Genomic DNA, 17702 nt, shown 5'->3' with positions numbered 1-17702 from the left:
AGGTGGTATAAATTATTCCGAGCCCTACACTCCGGCACCATCCTTCCTTCCTTCCTTCCTTCCTTCCTTCCTTCCTTCCTTCCTTCCTTCCTTCCTTCCTTCCTTCCTTCCTTCCTTCCTTCCTTCCTTCCTTCCTTCCTTCCTTCCTTCCTTCCTTCCTTCCTTCCTTCCTTCCTTCCTTCCTTCCTTCCTTCCTTCACGGCAGGAAGTGAGACAGTTCTTTTTTTATTTCGACGACTTTCCATGTGGCATAAGATGGGGCTGTCAATATACCATAAAAGGTCGTGGGGGCTATTTTCACCGATAAACCTGAAGAGGCTCCGGCTCTTAGCGTTGTCCGTCAGCCACAGGGTGAACTCTTCCTCCCTAGCAGCCGTTAGATCTACTTCCTGTAGTCGCCTTGTTCTTGAAGTCTTTATTCCTGGACTCGTCCACAGCAGGTGGCGAACATGCACGTCAGCGGAGGGCGTGGAACATTTAGGACATGTGCCACTTACTGCGCCTTTCCTCTCCTCAAAAGCAATTTTCAGTCAAGCCCTCTCCTGTCGTTTCCAGTTCACTAGCTTTTTTGCCTATCCCAGCTTAGGCTGATCACGTGTCACGCCCGCCTGCTGGGCGTCGCGGAGGCTGTGTAAAACGTCATGATGCGTCAGGCGACTTAGGCTCCATCCAGAGCTCGCCACATCGCGTAAGGCCGGTGAACTAGAAGCGCGTGCTGCTCCTGTTGACATGCGGATGGTCCGACAGGCATTGATCATATGGGACGCGCTAGGGAGATTAAAAACGTTAGAACGCTTCCAGTAGCCGAGTAGTGATGTACAGGATTCCTCTCATATGTTATCCACAAGCTGACCTGACGGGACGCTCCACTGTGCAGCTGCGTCGGCGCTGCTATTCCGTGATGTATCATTCTCTGTTCACACTGTGCAACATTGCGGACAACGTGCCTATAACTGCTATGAACATATCGCAAGCGGCGTCGTTACTGTGACGCACGCGCAAAGAGGCGTTCTGTTAAGGTGGCGGTCCCACTCTGACGGTGAGCGGGAACCATTTTTGGTGATATTTGTACGTCGACTGTACCTCGCTCGTTCGCTTCATAAATATGGTTCAGATATCTCCGAAAAGCTACTTTTCTCTGCTTTCAAAAGATGCATTTTGTTTAACGGTAGCTGCAAATTTGTTTCAACTGTAAAAGAAAACGCAAAGATGAAAACTGGCAGTTGAGCTCAACTTGTCTCAGGAAATGCAAAATTGTGAGAAACCTCTTGCACCTAGAGAAATATCTTTCGAGATACTTTGAGATCGGATGCTAATCAACATATTTAAGCATTTAGAAGTACGTGTATAGATTAGTTTATTAGCCACACATGTTTGAAAAGCATAGAAAACAGAACAATGTAATCTGCAATAACTTTTGGGATATGCATTGCATTGCGGCGCCTTTTTGTGCAGTTTGAGATCGTCTAATCGCCCTTCCATTCTGAAAATTTCATCCGTCTGCCTTGTTTAGTTTAAAAGTTATTCCTGATCAAAATTAGCGTTTTTTCGAAATAGTTAAAAACGGAATGCAAAATTGTTCAGGTAACCAGCGCGTGGCAGTTTTGAGATTTTTCGTGAAGAAACTTAATACTTCGCTCTACGCGGCTAAGCATCGCCTTTACTCTACGGCTTTTGGGGAATGCGCAATGTCTAGTTGATTTTAGCTACCTTTTTTGTTCTCCTCATGAAGGACACAAGCTCTTGAAACGTTCCGCGGCTTCTTTTTTTCTGGCAAATATACTCTTAAAATGTCGGTCTCTCATTCCTTTAATCAACTTGTAACAATTGCCAAGAACAAAGTCCACAGAATACAAACAATAATAGCAATAACGCAGCGACATGCGATAAATGTAGATAAATTTAGTAAGTAGCGCCATCTACACACATGCACGTGTACTAAATAATCACAGTTCAAAAAAATAACGAGTGTGGCGCTGCTAAAAATTTACAATCAGGAGGTGTTCACGAGAGGGAACGATACCTCTACGATGTTCGCACGTTTCCCTCGATTTTGCCCTATGTAGTGTGTGTCGAACTTCCAAGCAGATTTCCGCCATATTGCTTTGCTGGATTGTTTTGTAGCGTAAAGCTAATAGACACTTTTAGTTGGCCGTACGGAACGGCGTTACGTACGCAGAAACGTTGCGGGTCGCGAGTGCGCATGCGCAGAACGCTGCGTACCGCAGGGCCGCTTGCGTACGTACGCACGCATCGTGTCGTTGCGTGCGTGCGCTACGGGCACGTTACGGGTTGCGTTGACAAGATGGCGGCGCCCAGCTCGCCCGCTTCGAAATAAATGCATGTCACCGCTGCATTCTCCGACGGGATAGCTCGCTCAAATGGCAGCGGTTCGCTTTTATTTCGGACACTCTCGCCCACACGCAGAAGTATAAGCGATAACTAGCCCCTGTTTTTCAAATAATTTGGCGATTTTCAAGCTGTAGGCCTAACCGTGTTTGTTTACCTCGTAGCAACGACACCTGGTGGAGCACTTCTCTGGCTTTTAGTCAACTATTTCATTTTCTTCTGCTTGCATAGTTTTTCTTGAAACAAAAAAAAAGACTCGCGATGCAGCCAGCTTCGTTACCAGTAATTAAATGCTCCTCGGCATTTCGATAGCTGCTGTGGTAGTCGCGGAGCACACGAGAATCACAACCTAAAGCAAACAAAACAGCGAATACGGCTGGAGGAGGATTGGCAAAAGGCTTGGCTTGGCTGATGTCAAGAACTTTTCAAGCATCAGTTCTTATTTCTTGCGCCAGATGGCGCGGAGAAGCACAGCGGAGAATTTTAGGATGCGCTTGGTACGTCCACTCGGAAGGACGCTAACGTACGGCTAACTAAAAGTGTGATGGACGCGCCATACGTACCGTACGCAACGTAGTGAGCGTTGCGTACGTAAGCCCGTTACGTACGGCCAACTAAAAGTGTCTAGTAAAGCCACACTACGCGGGTCAGAGCCGAGTTTTGCGCGAGTGTGCGCCGCCTGTTATGCGCAGCGCGAGAACCGCGTGACGTCACGAGAGGCGCAGGTCCGCCGGTGCGAGCTCCTCGCTGCCGGCGCCGCCGGCGTGCGCTCCTCTCCGACGCGTGACCTCGTGTTTACGACAGTTGCGCCGCGCGCTACTGCGCATGCGCGAGTAGGGTGCGCGGAGAAATGACGGTCGCGCTCAACATGTAAGCTCTGGTAAGCTAAGGAGAGTCGAGCCGCTGCCAAACGGCGCAGAAGACTGGAAAATGTAAATTCTTCCGATCCCGAGGTTGTCGCCTGGCAGTTTGCCGTCGAGCAGCCAAGGCGAAACGTGCGGCCGAAACACCGGATCACTTGACGCTACGTATATTCAGGCATAGCAGAGCTAAGCCACTGCCAATTTTTTTCACCTGACGCTACGAAACGCATTCTGGGCGTCGTATTATTTTTCGAGGACAGCTTTGGCATTGCTAAAGCGACACGAAAGGGAAGAGACAGGCTTTCGCTTCGTGCTGCCGGTTGTTCGTTGTTCCGGCTAGCGCTGTGGACAGTGGAGGGGAAGTTGGAGAGCGCTCGATTCGCCTGCACTCAATGCACCAGTTCGGCAAAGTTCTGCGGCAGCGGCGGTGCGGCGGGTGTGTACCGCTAGTTCCGGCACTTTGAGCGCAGTTTGGCACTGTCTGCTTCCAAAACGGATGGTCGAGTGCAGGCCTGGTCGTCGCTAGCCTTTGCGATGCCAATGAATTGGAGCCAGCTGTTTACAGCCTACATCAGCGGCAGCCAACCTCTCGTATCTCATGAAGAAATGTGCAAACCGCACATCACAATAACATGTTGCCATGAACCAGCCTCGATCCGTTTCTTTGAGAACTCGAGCAGCGTTCTAGCTTGTCGACGAGTGAAAGTTACTTGAGTCTCCGCCGTTTATCACAACCCGCAAACCATCATCTGCTTCCATGGCGGCTGCAGCTGCACTATTTCAGCACTAACCATGGAGCAGGTGCAGTTTTCCTGAACTAGACTCGCACTTCTTTCAAACGAATGCCGTGGCTCAGAGGGCGCCATGTTCCACCGCTGAAATGAATCCATGTGGTATATAAGTCGGGTACAACTCAAGAACGAAGCAGCACATGCCCATCAAAGGAGACCGCCCAGCCAAGCGCGTCGACCGAACGGTTTTCTGTTCGGTCACCACAGGTGCGCCGCGACAGCAGTGGAGACTGAAGCTGCCACGACCGTCTGTTGCCGAATATGACCCCACCTGTAGCATTCAGCGCTTTTGCGAAAAAGACGCTCTCGCGCGGATCTATGCGAAAGGTGAGCAGCCCAGCCCTCTCCCCCCCCCCTCCCCCTTTAGTGGCCAGTGCAGCTGAGACAACGGGGGCACCACACCTACTAGTACCTTCGCCTTTCTCCCTGTCTTTTCCCCTGCTCCTGTTCAGGTGCTCCTAGAGACGATGGCGGATGCCGGGGCAGCAAAATCTCTTCCTTTCTTTTTGCGTTATTATTCTTTTAGCCTTATCCCGAACAAAGGACATCCACCGTCGGCGACACGGGGACAAAGCGCCGACTCCTTCGTTCTCTTTCGCAGACTTGGCTGCATGCACAGCCACACAAATCGACGTGATTGGCTGGAGAGCTCCGTCTGAGTTGCGTGTGCCGCTTCGTTCTTTTGTTGTAACCGACTATAGTGCTGAGAAGGCCCCTTTTCGGGAACTGGCACAAAGGACCGCCCCCTCCCCTTGCTGCGCGCCCCTCCTGCAGGCGGGGTAGACTAGCGCCGCAGGAAAAGGAATTCTCGGAAAATGATTACAAGCACGTTATAAGCGGTGTTTACATGACGGGTTGAGTGGAGGATTTGAGCTGAAAACCGGTTACTGGGTTCATGTAAACGAGTCGGGTCCGGGAGTCGAGGGAGCGAGTCCAGTCAACTCCGCTGCAGGGGGTGGGTTGAATCACTCGACACCAACAGCAGACAGCACGTAAACCGGTCTGAGTAGGGTTAGTGGAAGGAGGGGTGATAAATGCGAACCTGTTATTCGCTTGAGCCGTAGCGCCTGCGAGGCAGCCGTGCATGCCGCAATCTTCCCGGCTGCCACTGCCCTTTCCCGCTGCGCCGTTCGACGCTTGGTGCCGCTGCTGTTGAACCGGTCGCGACTCGCTAAAATCGAGTTCATGTAAACATGCAGTCAAGTTGGGCTGACCTTGCTCAACTCGATCTCCTGGCTCGACCCGCCGAAGTCGGGTTCATGTAAACGAGGCTATAGTTTCCTGACAATAGACGGTGTGAAAATAGCAGCTGTTCCTACAGTTTCCAGGTACGCGCGCGTGGACACGCACGCATACACACACACATACGCGGGCACACTTTTTCAATCTTTGACCCAACCAAATCGAGGCAAATCGACGCAAGGCTAGAAAGATATACATTTCAACACGCGATGGAAAATTCTGGAGGGAATGAGCAACCTAATGATGCAAACTGGATACAAGAAAGACGTACGTCTAAAATGAATAAGAGCACGCAGTTGAGGGTCCAAACGAGAGAGGGGAGGGGGTCGCCCTAAGTGCCTACAGAACTATCGCTTTGTAGCCGACCCCTTTTTTTTGGCAGCATTCCTGCACACCTCCCCCCCCCCCCCCCCCCCCCCGTTCTTCTTCGTACAATGTCTATAAAAAAGTCTCGAGTCCGCCTCGTGAATGGTATGCATCTGTATGCTGCATTTTTGTGAGCCTTGGCAAAATTCCGTCGAAGTTGATCGGAATTGGTTGCAAGGTGCCGCCGCATGTACGACGAATATTTGCTTCTGAGGTAAACACATTCCGACACCCTGCGGTGCTAACCCTCTCAATAGCAATTTCACGTCTCTTGCGCAATGTCGATTCATCTCAAGGGTAAACAGAAATTGACAATTGCCCACTTCTCTCTGCCTTTTTCTTTACCAACCATAGTTTATAAGGTTGGACAGGCATACGCTGAGCGTTGACTAAATTGTATAGCTGTCTTTGTTATAGTTTTCTTATCATAGATGCAATATCATTTGATAAAAAAAATATATTTTTTTTCAGCGCTATAGTTAGCAGGTTACACTCTAGACCAGGAGTGTTCCGACTACTACTAATATTACTATGCATCAACAGTGACGAAGTGATTGAACGCGCAAAAGACGAGGGCAGAAGGAAGGACACAAGAAAGGCACCGATTTCAACTATAAGGTTCATTGAAAAAAAAAAACGCTAGAAATATATACATGGGACATAAACATAATTAATTTTCTTTATTTCACACCTTCCTTATTTTTGGCGTCCGCTTCCTCTTTTCGCTTACTTACTAATTTGCTCTGTGCAATTATGTCGACAGTTATCACTAACTCTCCCAAGTTTCCACTGTGTCGACGTTGTGCCTTTTGCGATGCGGGCTGGGCAGCATTATTTTTTCTTTTTCTTTGCTCCCACTAATATATGTCACGACATTGAAAACAGGAAAGTCTGTAGTCGCGTAAAACTCAAGAACGAAACGGCACATTCCCTCAAAGGAGGCCCTCCAGATAGTAACATCGACGGTACAGCTTTCTGCGGCTATTTAGCCAAGGCTAAACAAGAGAGAGAAGGAAACGGTCCTCTGTTCCCGTGCTGGCATCCTTATCCCGAACAAGGATCACCTCACCTCTGACGCCGTTTGGACAAAGACGGTACCCTCTTTGCCCCGGCTCGCCCCACTCTCTTCGGCATTGGCAAGGGACAGGCAGAGAAAGAAGCATGCGGAACCACCCCAGCCAACACCTCCCCCCACGCACGACGAGGACTAGCAGCCGGGCTTGTCATGGTTCGTTTGTAATCCTCTGAAGGCAGGCGCAGCAACAAAAGAACCCTCACGCAGCACAGGTGCACGGGTCAAGAAAGGACCGGACACGTATGTCAACATCTCAACCAAAACCAGTCTCGGGTCGCTGGGGGCAAGACGGGTAGACACTTTCTCAGTGATGGATCAGTGTCGTAGCCTGGTGGCAGAATATGAACTACTCGCAAGATGGCGGCAGTGGAACCGCTACCTTAAACACACGTCGGCGGACACGTGCGCAAGCGAGCTTTCTGCGTAGATGTATCTGGGCGTAATGACCTACGCAGCATCTCTGTTTATAAACAAACCCACGAGATGGTAACTATGAGGTGTCAACCAAATAGTGGTTCCAGTGGAGCCACGACAGCGTTTGTAGCCTCTCTTTTTCCAGTGTTCATGACCTGCTTAAAACTGGAACGAATACATGAAACAACCAGGCAGCCAAGCTCAGAGGCTGCAGAAGGGCCGAAAATGTGCCTTACAGCTTCCACTGCACAAATCGCCGAAGCGAACTAGAAGCACCGAAGAGGGGATGCAGTGCTTGCCGCCTTTACGGAGAGCGGATAACATCCTGGAATATGCGGTGCAGCAGCAGGCGCTGCTGTAGCTTTTTAGTACAGCATCACTGGGCAGGCAGCGGTCATGCATCGTAATGTAAAGGTTTTCTTTGAGTGGACACAGTAAGTAGCACCGAATACGCCATCAATGGCGCAGCGACCGTCCGTTCTAACTGGGAAATGTTGCGACCGCCCCGTCGACTGTGTGCGCTAGCTTTTCAAACACGTGGTACCCCGCAGCCACTGTCACACCTCCTAATCAACCTACAGGCTAAGCTCCGCCTCAGCGGCAGAGGTCTCGAGAGGATAGTAAATGTGGTAGGAGTTTAATAGTTGGACGAAAGAGCGTTATTGTTTTCCCATGACATTATAGCAAAGCTAATTTTATTGAATGGCTGCTGCTTTTTAAACGATGTCGGATGCAGACGAGACCGGCGCGTTGATCTTAGGGTGACCTTCTGCATTGTTTTGCATGGTACTCATGACCCGAAAAGTTGAACGGTTAGATGTATATGTATTTATTTTGCACACCACTGGCGAGGAACATTTGAATTAAGCGGCCCTTGGATTTTCTTCCAGCGTTCTCTGAAAGCTGCGAGAAATTATATGCGGCAAAAATTCCAGTCTGGTATACACTGTACAAAAACGGCTAGGACTGCGTAAATATTTGATTTTGCAGCAGATCAGAGTTCTCATAATACGATATAAGCGATTGATGGGAAATGGTGATGTTGATGATGATAATATTTACATGGGGCGAAGGCATCCGTGGCCAAAGAGCGCCATGACAGAAGGAGTTTGGACAACGCAAGGCAAGGTCAAGGACCCTTTTTCCAAGAATTTCCCCCTAGAAGAGCCGAGCACCAGGCCAGGGGAAATCTTGTACCCATTAAAGAAACCGGTGGGTACCCGGCGGCACTGGGGATCGAACCCCGCACCTCCCGCATAGAAGGCGGATGCCGAAGGCACAAGGTCAGAGCTACGAAGGGAAGTGTTCACCTTAACATCACACGCGCTCGCATCGAAATACACCAACTGGCAGACTGGTTAGTTTTCGCGCACGTGAAAAAAAGGAAGAAAAAAAACAGAACTTAGCAATAAAATCAGAAGAAGAAACGAAAGACTGTATGAAAAAATGGTAGAGAGAGACACACCAGGCAAGAAGAGACACGAGTTACCGCAAGCAAAGGTGGTAACATTCAACTTTTACCGCACGAAAAATGGTACTAATGCCACATGTTAAATTCCTGTGCTACATGCGCTAAATTCGGTGCCGCATGCTAAATACGATACCGGAGGCAGAATCAGGTTACTTAATTGTCTGTCTTGTTTTGCTGTGGCCTCACCGTAAAACTGCGTTTGGCGTAAACGTTTAATAAGTAGAAATGAAAACACAGGAAGTAAGAAACATAGAGATGAGAAGAAGAAACAAACAACGCTACTGTTCACGCTGCGCAGCACCTTGCGACATTTGAGACGGCAGCACAAATACGAAGACGAGGATAAGTCGCTGACCTCTATGAGCACTGCGCGTCGTATTACCCCCCCCCCCCCCCCCCCTTCCAGGGGTTGGGACGTTGGCAAGGGCATCAAAGGGAACCACCGCATCCGCCCTTCCTCTCGGTACATTATAGTTACCTGTTCTGTTCTGTTCACCTGCATACTGCTTTCAGCGGGGAAAGTCGTTCACGCTTTCTCCCGGGCAACATTGTAACAAGTGCCCGTCGGCGCCTTACAGGGCAGGGGCGGGCTCCTGCCATCGCAACAGGTCTGGAAATAAACGTGCACCGGGTCGCCCTGTGTGGGTATCAAGGGTCGGCGTTCGTACGAGAGCACCTGCGATGCGCGCGCACTGTTCTGCGTGCACAGTTCCCGTGCGGCCCACGTCCGTGCCACTGACCCCCCCCCCCCCCCCCCCCCCCCCCCCTTCGGCCGCTCCGTTGCGCGGAAGGCCAGACACGCGTGCTCTCCTGGCTATCCATCAAAATTTTCCCGAGCTGGTGGCAATGGCAGGCCGGCTGCCCGGACGCTTGTCTTTACTTCGGTGGAGGCGTGCTACGAGTCGTACCAGCGACTACAGCGGCGGGGAGCAGGCCCATGGTGGACAAGAAATGCGCAACCATTGTTAAAGGGGAAAAATAAACGAAATTTCTCCAGTTTTTCTGCCATCTTCGTCACCTCAGATCCTTATATATTCGCGCTCAAGGCAAAAAAAAAAAAAAAAACGACGGCGACTAAACTACACCAAAGTTTTTTTTTTTTTTATTCTCGGTGAACATCACTTTTGCACCATGAACGCGCTGCCAATCTCCAAGCGCCCCAGGGCCGAGCTAACACGTGGTGTTTAAAATCATTCGGTACAGATTTTTCGCTCAAAAACCGAGAAATATAGGTTCGTGCAGCCTATGCACGTTGATCATACGGCAAAGCGGACATTGCTAACGAGACAGAGGGCAACGTAAAGACTAAACGGATCCAATAAACTTTTTAATTACTGGTTTTAGGGCAGCAGGTTAGATTGCAGTATTGAAAGTCTTGAACATGTGGCCGTATACCATTCGCTTGAGACGCAATACTATGCGCGAAAGGTTCTTTTCTTGGCAGCCATGAATCGCAGGCACAGGACGTTTACGATAACGTATAAGGATAATATTTCAAACGGTCGCGGGGCGGGCTTCATCCAGTGCATTCGCTCTGTTCTCGGGAGGCTTGCTCATGAAAGTTGTTTCGATCTCTCGCTGTTATACTACATCCATCCGTGCTACAAACTACCAGCACTTCAAGGAGGTAGCGATTGCAAAGCAGTACGTGGTCTCCCACAGAAAAATATGAACGCCACATAGGCCTCCTGCAGACTGTGTTGAATTTTTGGTGAATCTTTTTGGTGTTCCTGCAGTCAATAGGGTAAATAAACTCCGTTCTTATTATTCTGTTTTCTTTTTTCTTCCTTGGTGACGGCTCGCGTTGAAGTACAGCGTTATTTCAGAAGATTTTCCGAGAGTTTAAACATTTTATTTTTTATTTGCCCGTATTTTTATGAAGATTCCTAACCTTTCACGGAACCCACGCGAAACAAAGGTGCGAACCTCTCTGCGTCACATGGTTTTTATTGTCGTAGGCTGCATTTTGTGCAAAGTAGTTTTTTTTCTTATTGCTTGGGTATATTTTCAACCAAGGCAAGCCGGGGTAACTCACCGAGTGGCGGCGTCTTTAAGCCGATCTGCGTTGTCTGCTGCCCGACGTCGATCTCTTCAGTTTGATGCTGAAAATACAAAGCGCAAAGATTACTGCTGAGCAGTCGATGCATTGCGCTAGTAGAAAAGTAAAGCGTTTGCACACATTGGACGTACAACATTTCGGCAACACCTGCGTTGCGTCATTTTGTGCAAATGGGAACCATGGCGCACAATTCGATTACTCCGGGGCGCTCAGCGTCCTCGAATGGCTTAGCGGCTGTGAATTTCTCTGTCCCCTTCTAGCTTTGCGTACTGCACAGCCAACTTCCTGACCATAATCACCCTTTTCTCAAACGCAAAAATCGATTCGTATTAAAAAAAAAACTCGGAAACACTCGCTCCTAATAACTACTGTTTGAGTATGTTTCAGTTTTCGCTGCTGTCTTAAATGTCTGCTCTGCAACATGATGCGGACAATAGAAGTGACCAAGAGCAAAGCGTTTTTAAATTACACTGGTTTACAGGGAAGCTTTATCATAAATGCATAACGGAAACACCAGAAGACATTGTAAGAAACAGTTGCAACGTATCGGTAACGACGACCTCAGAAGGATCAATAGCCGTTCAGTGTTTTTACACCACGGCGATGAAAAAGAGGATACCTCTCGTGTTGACTAGTCTGACAGCATAGGAGCTATGCACCCTGGCCGATCCCCCGCCGTGGGTATGCGCCATTCAGCCTTAGGACATCATCATCATCATCATCATCATAGGAGCAACATTTCCAGCGTGAACGAGTCAGCGAGCAACTAGGCGCGTAAAGCTGTTGAGCGCATGCCACCTGCGGTCCTTTTATCCGAAGCTGCTGCCTTGTACGGACGGGAGAGTTGTCGGTGATAAGACGACAAGCTTACTCCTGTGAAAAAATTTAATATTCTAATTGTGGCGCATGCGATTAGCAGGAAGCTAGTAGTATCAGACTAAGGCCACCGAGTATGAAGGCACTTAAGTTCTTTGAATGGTTCCATCACACTCACACAAGTTGATGAATATCGCGTGGACAATCAACACATGCAATTCCGAGGCCAAGTTTTCTTGCCTGTACAGGCCCATGCCAGTGAAAGCAGCAGCACTATGTAGAGCAGGATTGGAAAGGAGTGTGAAATGTCCTGTGGGGCTGTAAAGTCTTACAGGGCTTCGATCCCGTGTTGAACTTAGGTGTGGCCCCAAGTTCCAGCCTCTGTCCAAAACTTCTCGAATGTCTGAGTCCTCCAGGTACCTACATGCTGCTAGGAGCCATATAGCTCCAATAAGGAAACGCCAGGATTACAAACACTTTCCAGAGGATTTCTTTGCAATACAACAAAACTTCGACCGCCAGGGGATGAGCGATGCATGCATGTTGGACCAATGAGACAGAGCGAAGAAGTAGAGAAAGGCGGAAGTAAAAAGCAGGTTCTTAGCGCCTCCAGCAAACGCTGTAGTTAACGCCCGCAACCACCTCTAAGCAACGGATCTTTTCACACCACAACGTCCGCGAGTAGGACGAGTAGCGCAACGCTGAACACTTGCTCGCATTAAACAGGGAATGAAAAGAAGAGAGACAAAAAAATGCTGGAAGCTGCAGCGGAAACTTCACTCAGCGGCATTATTATTTCGCTTTGCGGAGCCCCCTCAGAATGTACGACAGGTGCCCGTCCGCTAGCGCGAATGGGGGAGAATCGCGGGATCACGACAAGGCACGGAAACTCGGCGCGCTCGCGTCCATCCTTCGTAAGCGTGCTGAAACGAGAGGAAGTCCAGTTCCCAAGGCTTTTCAATGAACACATGACACGCCATGGAACTACAGAGGCCGGGCAAAAGGAACAAAAAAAAAGAAGTTAAGAGAAACCCTCGCAGAATGGCAGAAGCACAGCGGGGCAGCTCCAAAAGTCCATTTCGTCATCAAGAGCGTCCGAGTGAAGACGCTGATGACTCTCGAAACCAGGAAGACACGCGCGCCCGCGGACGTTCTTCTGCCCACAGTGCGCGAAGCGGCGGCCCATCTCCATCAACGCGAGCGCGTCCGCTTCGCGGTCCGGTCTTTCACACCTGCGTGCGCACTCGTTTTCCACATTTCTCCTCCGCGAGGCTTTGTGCACGGCCTCCTCTCCCTATTTCTTTCTTTTTCCGTTTTCACTGTGGCGATTTCCCCTTTCCCTGCATGTTTCGCTTTTAAATTTCCTCTGCCCTCGCTGCGGCTCAAGTATTTTTGAGAACGGGCGAAGAAGTTACAAACAGCGTCGACGGCAGGAGAGGGAAGTGTGCTCTGGCACTTCGGCGAGCCGGTTATTATATTTATTAGGAGCCGCCCCTGGGCGGTTCGTAATAAAACGTCGAGCCCGGCTCTTGCACACCTGAAGCTGCGCGAGAGGTGAAAGGAGGGAGTGACGGTCGTTCCGGGAATTGACGATCGAGGCTGCGTGTGTGTGCAGCGCTGCATAACGCCATGGGCCGGACTGGCTGCCGGCCCGCTAGACCCCCGGCCGCCTCGGCTCGTGTCTGGGGCTGCGAGGACTCCGCCGGACGCCGCAAGAGTGGCACAACAACCGCGCGCTCTTGTCTCCGGCGGACGTTGTTGACCGGAGGGCGGGGGCAAAGTGCAGTGGCGTCTTTCAAGCTGGACCGTTGGAAGGCCAGAGGTCGACAGAAGCACGTGACGGCGGTTACAGAAGAAAGCCCTTCGGTTGTGTGTGGTCGCGCCTGCTGCTTGAGCGGCTAGGCGGTCGACGATATTTATCGCTGTAGCTTAGGTGCTGCGATATCGGACGTTAGTTTGAGTAGGAAGAAAAAGAGGAAAAGAAAGTACGAAGGAGAAGTGTACAAAACTAAGAGGAGGGCATCAAAAGTAACGTCAGGTATGGCACCCTTTCTTTGCCACATATTCAGGAATGCGAAAAGCTGTGGCTTCTATACTTTCGGCCCCGGACAGCGGCTCGAGCCATAGACTTCGAGAACCGCGCCGAGTCTGGCACACGGTTGGCGCCGAACCGGCCTCGCTAGCCTTTGTGAGATAGGCGCGCGTCGTATGGACCTTTTCGGTTGCTGCTTACAGCTTGTAGAGCTCGGAATTCTTATAAAAATATTAGACTGTTTTTGTGGTTGCATGTAGAGAGAAATTTGTTTACCACTCCCGTTCTCTTCGCTTGCTACTGATGCGGTCAAGCATTACAGTTGAGAGGTATGCTCATCTGCAAAATACATATTTTAATGGCAAAATGCTCCACAGTGGCAAGTTGAACAACAGAATGGCTCTGTTAACGACTTCTAGAAGTTAACGAGATGCCTGTGAGTGCTAGACGGCGAATTTACAAAGGGACCATGAGGTGGCGCATTGTTTTTGCCCAGGAACTGATACACTGGACAACACCAAGATGTACTCTCCACGAAGCACAGCCTTTTGGTCACTTTGCTGAAGGAAACGCGTTATCGGTGTTATTATTTTAAACGTGAAATTTTCTGTAAACTGAAGAATCAGAGTAGCTTTCATTTGGCATGCTCACAGAAATATTATTTAAGAAAGCCGTAAGCGTCCAGAAAACGTCACAGCGGCGCGGAACGTGCCACCCCCCCCCCCCCCCCTCTTCCACATGCACACCGATTTTACCATTATTTTATTTTCAGTAATATGTGGGATCATGCATATTCCTAATGCTAAGAAAAGCGCACGCACTCAAGATGAATGATCCAGTATTGGAGTAAAAAGGGATTATTACGCGTTCTGGCGCATTGCCTTTTAGGAGCAAGGTATGCTGCCCAACTACTGGGTAGATTTCGACTGCTGAGAATACGACAGGCTTATTGTTGGCAACGGAGGCATATCCTACCTCAAAGCATAGTAAAATGGCGGCGCTTGAATGTTGCTGTGCACGTTGTCCGAAGATGTAGCTTAGTGAGGTTGCACAGTCGTCCAATCGGGTCCCGTCTGTGCAGATGTCACGTAATGCCGCCGTCAAACTAGAAGTCCACAGCCGATTCTGAGAGGGCTTTCGGTGCTCTACCTATCGGAGAGGCCTCCACGCAGCACAGGACGCAATACGTACGTGTCCAATTACGTTTCTTTAAACACGTACTACGACTGCGGTTCAAGTGGTTTTGCAATCCATTTCACTAAGATGACGCTTAACTGCAAACGTGAAGAAACCGGTTACCCATGCTAACCGCAGTCGAAAACCTATTCGTAGCATCCACTGAGATTTTTGTTTCTCACGCTGTTCGTATGAATGCTTTACCAACAAAGAGCAAGTAATGCACTACGGCAGACAGAAAACGCTCCAACCCGAGAATTCGGACATCTTGCTTTACACTCCAAAGAGACAGAGAGAGAGAAACAACTTTATTACGACGAACTTTAACTAGGAATAGCCTGAACATCTACCTTTATCCGCTCCAATCGAATCCCTCTCGCCCGGACTACCGAATCCCGAAGCGGAACCAAGAGTAATGTCTCATTCTGTCTCCCATTGCATTTCAATCTCACTGCATCCCTCATGCGTCACCCATTACACGGAGCGCTTGGACAGGCTCGCATCGCACAGAAGACAAACTATCTCTGACCACGGCCATGACGTCAGCGAGGAACTTAATGTGTGCTGGCGGTGAACGGATTTCCTTCTCCCCCTCATGACATTGTCCCATCGGTTCAAAAGGTGTTTTCGTAGTGAGCGACACAAAGCGTAAATCGGTGGAGTGTAGCGCTGTAAGGAGGCGGGCGGAGTGAGATTTGATTCGGTCCGAATAGCAATTTTCCATGCTCTCACTCGAACACTTTCCGATGAGCCGGCCATGCGCGGAAGTTCACGTCGAGATTTGATGGCCCGGGTCATGCGGACGTTTTTTGACACCGCTTGACACTGGCTCAGTGCACCGCGGACTCCGTTCCTGCTCCGCGCATGGGCTCGGGAGTCGTTGACCCGACGTCTAGAGTCGCCTTCAAAACAACCGACGGCGTTCTTCTTCGCCGCGGAGACCCTTCCGCGTTTCCCTCAACTCTCGCCGTATTTCTAGCTCTTTTCCGCCGCTTGGCTTTTAATCTTGACGCCGGACCAAGGGCGCCGGGTGTATTCAGAGCGGCTCGCCGCTGGAGTCATGAGCGTACACACTCCTTTCTCGTACCGTGACCTCCGCGCGACCTTGCCCGTTTGGAGGGGGAAAAAAATGTCAGAAAGTAGCGAGTAGAAACGTGAAAGACCCTCTCTCTCCTCTCCGTCCTTTCATGTCCATGCGTCTACGTGTATTTGTCTGCTTGCTTATTCCTCTTCTAGCTGTTCTTTTTTTTTTGGTTTTACTGGACACAGTATTTTCGTCGCCGTTTGCCTATCCTTAAAGTCATCGACGATCGTGTTACGAAATGCGGAAACCCGCCCATGGACCAACGAGAGAGGAGCCGCTCCCACCAACTCATCCTGCACCCTTTTTTCTCTTTTTTTTTTAACCCGCAGATTCGATGGAGTCCTTCCACAGCGAAAGCAGCCAGCCTGCCACATTGCAACCAAATATACTCTACCGGTTCACTCTTTCTCCCCGAAGGTTTTTTTCTTCTTCTTATTTCTGGCGTATTCATGCCACCCCCGTGTCCAATACCCGTCTTCTCTCGGCCAATACACACCCTCCGTGCTTCCTTTTTTTTTCACTATTGGTATTTTCACTGCTGAGGCACTGCAACGCCGAATAATACCCTCAGGAAGAATGTCGCGAGCACAGACACAGAAGAGAAGAAGGAAAAACCCCCTCGTCGAGATGGAGGACGCGCGTGTCACTGCCATGAAAGGGGGCATTAAAAGGCAAAGAAGAGCCGACGCGGCGTATACGCGTCGGATGCCGTTCCTCGGCGCGACCTCTCGGGTTCGTCAGGAGGCGGCGGCTCAGAAAGAGGGGGCGCGCGCGCGGAGCACAAAGGGGGCGCTCTTATTCAGCATCGCTCTCCATGCATCATGTACGGTTCTTCGTGCCCGCCGGCGGCTGCTCCGCACAGATGGGTGCCGCTGTGTAGCGGCTTATACCGCTGGGCAGCGACACATCGGCTGCTTGCCCTCGGTCACCTCCGCGGCCCCCTATTTCGCCTCCGTTAGCCGCACCCGCTCGAGTTGGCCCGAAGCCGCCGCCGCCGAGGCCTCGTTGTGAGGACTGAAGAGCGTGAGCGTGCGCACCCCACACAGGCCCCCGGAAGTTTTCTGGTGTGGGCGACTGAAACAGAGACGTTCGCAATAACAACTACAGATGACGGTGCTCCAATCTATAGGCGCGCCACGCGGTGACTTTGTGCGATCAGTTACGTGCGGTGGATTAAATGCGCAACAACACTCACGAAATAATCGATACGATTATTGAACCGGAAGGCGAGAAACCGAAAGGCTGCGGTGGATGAAGAGGGCGACGCATACAGTCGGCACTCAGGTACGTCTATTCAATTCAATTTAGTAGAGAAGGTTTATCCTGAAAGATGCATGCGCAGAATAGGCCACAGGCTAAAACCTAAGCAAAATAGCTTCAAAATGCCCATGCAAATTACAAAAACCATGGAAGTAAAAATAAATTAGTGCAACAAACCGCCCGAAAAAAGCCTAAAGTGGGCAGATGGGACTAGAGGCAATCGGGCGGCTTTAAAAATGTTGCAGCGGGGAAACTGGAAAGATTGACCTCCTTTCTGAGCCAAGGACGAAATGTCGGTGTTCCAAGGATGCAGTTATTTGAAACATGACTTAAATCGTTTTCCCAGTTCGAACCAGCGCATTTAAGCATTTCGCAGCTCGAACTCGAATCCGCCTAAGATTGAGTGAGTGGCCTTACACAGCGGCAAAGCCGCTCAAATGCGCCATTAGATACGCTGCTGCGGAACTTGGGTCTTGCGGCAGTTCTTTCCTAAACGGTCGTCCACATCTTGTACAAGTGGATTAAACGAACACAGGGGGCACACCCGAAGGATGAAAAGCGTAAGTTGCTTCTTAGTTCTCATCGATCAGGCGGCTCTTTCTACTGCTGCGAGCAGCGCTCCCGTGCGTTCTCATTTTTATAGATTTCTGTAAACAATTCAGCACAGACTTCCTAGTTCTTTTTTCTTATCTTTCGAGAATTTT

General features: G+C 50.1%; 1 protein-coding gene across 1 annotated transcript in view; it reads right to left on the bottom strand.

Moving 5' to 3' along the window:
* LOC149355296 (uncharacterized) overlaps positions 1–17702 on the bottom strand; it is a 285681-nt gene that overhangs the window by 143631 nt on the left and 124348 nt on the right. The window contains exon 2 of the mRNA XM_089583749.1: positions 10607–10673. The gene's annotated coding sequence lies outside the window, so the exon portion shown is untranslated. The remainder of the gene's footprint in view (positions 1–10606; positions 10674–17702) is intronic.

This window comes from Amblyomma mixtum, chromosome 3 (genome assembly GCF_055824585.1).
Source record: "Amblyomma mixtum isolate Tamu chromosome 3, ASM5582458v1, whole genome shotgun sequence".
Lineage (NCBI taxonomy): Eukaryota > Metazoa > Arthropoda > Arachnida > Ixodida > Ixodidae > Amblyomma > Amblyomma mixtum.
This window is presented reverse-complemented; position numbering and strand designations above follow the sequence as displayed.